The following is a 7,729-nucleotide window of genomic DNA, read 5'->3' on the forward strand; positions in this document are numbered from 1 at the left end:
TCCTCAGCAGCATCCTAACTTCATCATTACCCTACACTTCCGCTTCCCACACTTCAACCTGGTGTCCAGGTTTCCACTGGGCCATTTGCAGTATTGCAGATACACCTTTAGCCACGTGGCTGAGGCCATTTTTAGACTGCTGACCGATGCAGGCTTTGTGGGAGACTAAGGGACATCTTTAGCAACCTAGCAAGAAGACCATGCATGATGATGTGAATTTTTTTGGTGTCCTTGAGGGCGAATTTTATTTGCAGAAGACACTACACAGAAACTAATGTTCATTTTTAAAATTAATGTTTAATGTATTTAATTTACAAAATCAAACTTAGTTCTTCCATAAGTTTTTGAAAACAGTTTACAAATATTTCTTCTAGCAGACTAAATATATATCTAATAATCATTTTTACAGGGCCCTCATTCAGTATTTGCTGAGTACTTCAACAGCTAATAAACTCACTATTGAGGTGAGCCTGTTGAAATTTCCAATACTGCACATAAACAGGAAGATTACAACTCAGAATCAACTCTCATTCATTTCACACCAATTTTAAATTGGAGTTGTGAGGTTGTGTTCTAATAAGCCAAATCCTCTAAAATATTCAAATATGCCCATTCTTAACACAATAGTTCTAATGATATAGTTTTGAGTCTTTTATCCCAGATCCTCCAAATCATTCCATGGTTGAAAAACAGGTTCTGGTTAAGCAAAACAGGTCACAGAGGTTTCTATGGCCTCAGTAAAATAGGTGCCAGAGAACTTGGAAACCGAGGAAGGCCAGATTAGAGGACAAGACTTAGCCAACATTTAGCCAGACACACCCCAAAACATAAGTCAAGAAGGGCCTGCCCCTGGACAGGCAGGGAAAAATACATGCTCTTTACAAATAATTTACCACCAAGACGAAGAGTATGCCCAGTTTTCTTCCCAAATTTGCCAGTCATGTTGTTTCTCTGCTCAGAGGCAGAATGAATATAAAGGCAGAGAAAGGCCTGTGGTACACTAAATGATTTCCTACCCAGGAAGGAAGCATCAGGTTTAGGGAGACGTTGTTCTCAGTTCCAAGTGATACACATTACCTATGTCTTCCCAACTTTGCAGAGAAGTCTGCCCTTTCCACCCAGGTCAATGAGTGGACTGGATTTTGCATATCTTTGGTTCTTAAGATATGTTTTTGTATTTTTCAGCCAGGCACGGTGGCTCACGCCTGTAATCCCAGCATTTTGAGAGGCCAAGGCGGGCAGATCACTTGAGGTCAGGAGTTCAAGACCAGCCTGGCCAACATGGTGAAACCCCATCTCTACAAAAATACAAAACTTAGCCAGGCATGATGGCAGGTGCCTGTAATCCCAGCTACTGGGGAGGCTGAGGCAAGAGAATCGCTTGAACCCGGGAGGCAGAGGTTGCAGTGAGCCGAGATGTGCCACTGCACTCCAGCCTGGGCAATAGAGTGAGACTCTGTCTAAAAAAAGAGAAAAGATATATTTTTGACTTTTTCTCTAAGTACCCTTTGGTGAAATTCTCAAATATGGAAATAAGTCTGTTTTGAATATCAGGTTCAAGAACTTTGAATCTAATGGACCCTTGTATTTTTTTCATGTTCTAAGAGTCATACAACTGTTCTAAAATAATACCGTGCAGAATTTGAGTTATCTCAGATGGCTTTGCCTAACTAGTGGCCACAACTTTGAGGTCTTTCTATGGAAGCCTGTTTCCATTGAGGATTTCCAGGGGCCTTTATTCTCAGGAGTTTGTCATGGCAGACCACAGGCCTAGCTTTCCTAGTCTCCCCTTCCACCCCTATTTGGTCCCCTCATTTTTTAATGGCTAATAATAGAGACCTGAAGTAATTGTAGCTTAAACAACTAGAGATTGGTTGTTCTCACATAACCTGAATTCTGAAAATACATAGACCAGATCTGGAATGGGGGCTCTACATTGTCACCGGGAAGTAGGCTTTCCTTTTGCTCTGCTGTCCTAAAATTTGTCTCATGGCCTCAAGATGCCTTCTGGAGCCCCAACCATCATATTTGCTTTCCAAGAAGGAAGGAGATTAGTGTAAAAATTATAAACCTCCAAGCCGAGTCAGCCTTCAGGAAGCCCATCCAACAACAATTGTTTATGTCTCATTGGCTACCACTGTTTGCAAGAGTGACAAGGAATTAGCAACTGAATAAAATTCAGGATTGTTAGTAAGTAGGGAGGGAATGAAGAAGGGGAGAATGATTGGCCCAAGCCATCTCCACTATGCATGGGTGCCTATAGCATCCTAAACACTTCCCATTCATAGTGTTTATCACTCTGTGTTGTAATTGCCTGTTTACTTGGCTGTATATACCCACCCTAGAATGACGTTTTATGTCCAACTTGAAAGTGCAGAGGCAGTCCCTGGCACAGCTAGAAAAGCACTGATTCTAGACAGAGTGGCAGGTAAAGAAGGATGAGATTTTGTGATTATCAAAAGAGGCATGACTTAAAATGATCTAGATGAAGTTAGCTAATAGCGATTTCTGAGGTTCTTGGTTTTGAAGATGTATATATGAGTTGGATAACTTCACATGTTAATAGTGGTCTTTTTATCTGTGTAATAGAATTTCTCATTTAATGCACTTACATTTTTCTCTTTGGCTGAATTTCTCTAGAAAAGATCAATATTCTCTAGTTTCTCTGTGCTATTTGAAGGTGGAATAAATTATTTCTTTTAAGCCAAAAACCATATACAATCCATGACTGGACCAGTTGGTTGAAACTTCATTGATTAGTCTGCAGTGACTCTCATCCCTGAACAAGAGGCTCAGCCTTGAGATTTTTCCATATTAAAACCATAGACCACAGACTCTTCTCTCTGGTTTCTGAAGTAGTCTTACAGGACAGCAAGGCATGTGAATCATACATGTAATTTGAAATTTTCTGGTAGCCATATTTAAAAAGTAAAAAAGAGACATGTATAATTAATTTGAATAATATATTTTCTTTAACCCAATATATCCAAATTAGCAGTTTAACATATAACTTATATAAAAATTACCAATAGTACATTTTACATTCTCTTGTTTTGGTATTATTTGAAATCTGGTGTATGTTTAACAGCACATCCAAATTTTGACTAGCTACATTTCAAGTGCTCAGTAGCCACGTGTGGCTAGTAGATAGCACAGATCTGGTAACATGGTATAAGAGGACTTATACCACATTAACACATTTGGTCACTTATTATCTTATTGATCTCTTGTCTAGTCGTTCTATACATTATTGACAATTGGGTATTGCAGTTTCCAACTATTATTGTTGTATTGTCTATTTCTCCCTTCAATTATGTCAGTTTTTGCTTAATATATTCTGGAGCTCTTGTTAGGTGCATATATGTATATAATTCTTAAATCTTCTTGATGAATGACCCTTTTATAATTATAAAATATCTTTGTCTCTAGTGGCAATTAGTACCTTAAAAACTATTTTGTTTGATATTAGTATAGCCACTTCAGCTCTCTTTTGTTTACTCTTTGCATGGTATGTCTTTTTATATCTTCTTACTTATAACCTATTTATATCTCTGACTCTAAAGTGTATCTCTTGTGGGCTCCATATGGTTGGATCATGTTTTCTAATCCATGCTACCAATCTCTGCCTTTTAATTACAGAAATTTTAATCCATTTACTTTTAATGTAATTATTGATAAGGAAGGATTTATATCTACTATTTTGCTTTGTGTTTGCTATTTGTCTTTTGTCTTTTTTTTCTATTTCTCCTTTACTGCCCCTTTCTTCTTTACATTAAAGACATTTTGTCATGTACCATTTTAATTCTCTTGTCATTTCTTTTACTATATGTTCTTATAAGTTATTTTCTGAGCAGTTGCCCTGGGGATTACGATTAACATCTTAAGTTATAACAATCTAGTTTTGGTTAATACCATTTAATTTCAGTTGTATGCAAGAACTTTGTTTCTATGTATCTCCATTTCCTCTCTCCTCCTTTGGGATGCTATTGTCTTACAAGTTACATCTTTATGTTTTGTATGCCCATCACATAGACTTATAATTATTGCTTTATGCAGTTGTCTTTTAAATCAGATAGCTGGGGAAAAAAGAGTTACAAACAAAAAATATATTGATACTGTCTTTTATGTTTATCTCGTTAGCTACCTTTATGAGTGCTCTTTACTTATTTATGTGGATTCGGGTTACTGTCTAGTGTCCTTTTATTTCAGCCTAAAGAACTCCCTTTAGTATTCTCATAGGGGAGGTTTGGTTACAAATGACAGAAATCAAGTTTAAACTAGCTCAAGTGAAAAAAACAATAGAAAATACTAGGGAGAAGGCTCAGATACCTGAAAAGCCTTGGGATACCATGGCTTTAGGCAAGTCCAAGGGCAGGAAATGGTCTCTTGCTTGTAGCTCTTTGGTACTCTGCACGGCCACAATCTCAGGGAGCCCTCCACTACACCAGGCTCACATGTCAATCTCAGCAGGAAGAGATCATCACTATTCAGATAGCTGGAAGTCCCAGATAAGACTCCCACTGGCCCAGACTGCAAGTCAATCCTCCCAAGTCACCAGGACACAGTGGGGGAGCAGTGGATCCCCAAAAGAAATACAGAGATTAGCAGAAAAAGGGCTTAGGATAAAGCACAAGTAAAAGCTAAAGGTCTTCACTAGATATGCTTCAGAAAAGGTTTCAGCTTTAAGTGTTCTCTTTAGAAACCCACTTCTACACAAACTAGAACAACTGGAAATCCACGGGTTAATAATATTTAAATATTCTTTATTTGAGGCCTCACAATTTTTTTCTGGTCTGACATGTTAAAAATTCTTCCTAATGTAATCTAGTAAGTCAGTCAAGATGTAGTCCTGGTCAGGTTCAGTGGCTCATGCTTATAATCCCAGCACTTTGGGAGGTCGAGGCAGGAGGATCACTTGAGCCCAGGAGTTTATGACCAGCCTGGGCAACATAGTGGGACTATGTCTCTACAAAAAGTAAAAGATTAACTGGATGTGGTGGTGCACATCTGTAGTCCCAGTTACTTAGGAGGCTGAGGCAGGAGGATCACTTGAGCCTGGGAGGTTGAGGCTGCAGTGAGCAGTGATCATGTCACTGCACACCAGCCTGGGGGACAGAATTAGACCATGTCTCAAAAAAAAGACAAAAAAAGAAGAAGTATTCTTTTAGCTAAAATATAAAAAGAACATCTATGAAGGCCAGTTTGAATCTCAAGTGTGTAACATATTTTCTTAGGATAGAAAATGTATTTTGAGTTTTAATAAAGGGCATGATAAATATCATCCATAAACAATGATTTATTCCTCAATTGCCACATGTTGTACTATTATTCCAAGCTATTCATAATTTCATAAATGAGTAATGCAATAATAATTTTCTATAGTTTTGTTTGTTTGTTTGTGACGGAGTTTCACTCTTGTTGCCCAGGCTGGAGTGCAATGGCATGATCTTGGCTCACCGCAACCTTCGACTCCCAGGTTCAAGTGATTCTCGAGCCTCAGCCTCCTGAGTAGCTGGGATTACAGGCATGCACCACCACGCACAGCTAATTTTGTATTTTTAGTAGAGATAGGGTTTTGCCATGTTGGCCAGGCTGATCTTGAACTCCTGACCTCAGGTGCTCCACCTGCCTTGGCCTTCCAAAGTGCTGGAATTACAGGCGTGAGCCACCGCGCCCGGTGAGTTTTTTATTTCCTTTATCCAGATACATACTAGGTACTAAAAATGGGCAACCAAAAAATGTAAGAACTCTATCAGGTCCAATACTTGAGATTCAGGGAACCTATGAAAAAGGATTACTGATTTTTAAGTTCTCAGTATGGAATACAAGAAATTGTGTTTAATATTCCTTCTATTTGATGTGAGTCTAATCATGTATTCACTGCCTTTGGATAGAGTCCAAGATTATGTTCTGTGTTTTCTTAACTATTTTGAATTTGCCCCTTATTTAAGTGGATTTTTCTACTGGATTTTTGCAGAGATTTTCTTCTGGGTACTGCTAGTAGATTCTTCCAGTTTGGGTTTTTGTTGTTGTTGTTGTTTTTGAGAGAATCAATTAGGGTGTTGATAATTAAACTTTTAAAATCTGTGCCTATTGCTATTTGAGGAGTAAAGCATATATTGGTAGACTGTGCCTAAATTGGTTGTGGAGTACAGACAATTACTGACAGGAAACTGTGGGCATTTCAAAATGTTTTATCAGTGGGACAATTTTATTCTGAGGCTCTCTCAGCATGATAAATGTGTGTTTATGAGTTGGTGGTCAAATGAAATCGGCAGTCACTAAGGCAGTAATGATACCCAGAGATGATTTTATAGTAGCTAAAGACTTTGGCAGAGTAGCATTCTGATGTCTTTGACTCCAATGGCTAAAGTTTTAATTTCTAGTGTACGTATGGTGGCCTCTTTCCACATGTTTTATACTTTTGGAGTGTAAGCTCGTGCTCAGCGGAGCTTTGTCTGGGTAATTTCTAGGAGACTTGGGCTGTGGATATATAGTTTTTAGGAGGATTTTTATTTCCTTCTACAGCTGTTCCAGGTGGTTACCAGCCCAGAAACCCTTGATGTTAATTTCTCAGTTTACAGGAGTCAGTATAAATTTGTAGGAAACATTTTTGAACTCCAGAATAGCACGAAGGCATGAACTTTCATGATCGTGAACTTTCAGGGAGACATTTGCCCTATCCAGAGCCATACCAACACAGTTGTTTGTCCTTTGTTCTACTATTGTCAGAAAGAGAATTTTTTCCAGTCCACCCTTTTATCAAGAATCTCAGCTCCATGGGAGGTGAGAGAAGGCCTCTAAACAACAATCTCTACCTTCCAAAGGCCAACGCCTCGTAGCAGTGTCATTCTGACTTTCAGCTTCAGCATCAGACTTCTTTCTTTTCTTAATCTGAGGAATTTCCTTAATTATTTACAAGCCCAACTGCATATTAAAAAAAAAAAAAAGGTTTGGGGCTGAGTGAGATGGCTCATGTCATGCCTGTAGTCCCAGCCCTTTGGGAGAGTGAGGCATGAGGATCACTTGAGTCCATGAGTTTAAGACCAGTCTGTACAGCATAGTGAGACATCATCTCTAGAAAAAATAAAATTAGCCAGGTGTGGTTGCACATGCCTTGTAGTCCTAGCTATTCAGGAGGCTAAGGTGGGAGGATTGCTTGATTCCAGGTATTTGAGGCTGCAGTGAGCTGTGATGATGCCACTGCACTCCATCCTGGGCAATAGAGCAAGACCCTATCTCAAAAAAACATATATATATATTTGGTTATATTTTGTAGGCATTTCTTATTATTTTTTATCTGGAACTTTTCCCAGGCAATCTAGTCTGTTGAAATACTAGGGACATCTGAACATTTACTTTTCAATATAAACATATTATATATTAGCAATGTCAGGAATTCAGAGAAGAAGGGTGGCAAGAATCCAAGTGTGTGGTAGACATTAGCTGGAGCAACTTCCTTCTCACTATGACCTCTCAGTGGCCTCTTCTATGCTGTAACAACCCTGCATCCCAGCACAGCGGGGATCAAGACATTCACTTTACCTAAGCCAAGACAGCTCATCTCTGTCTCAAGAATGTGTAACTTGAAGACAGTTACCCAGGAGGCCAGTCACTTAATGACATCATTCTGGAGAAGAGTTCTACCAACAGATTCTCTGGAGCTGATCTTCTCTTCGTCCTCCCCAATTTGATTCTTAGACTTCCCACAACAATCTTCCAATTAAAT

This window comes from Nomascus leucogenys, chromosome 4 (genome assembly GCF_006542625.1).
Source record: "Nomascus leucogenys isolate Asia chromosome 4, Asia_NLE_v1, whole genome shotgun sequence".
Lineage (NCBI taxonomy): Eukaryota > Metazoa > Chordata > Mammalia > Primates > Hylobatidae > Nomascus > Nomascus leucogenys.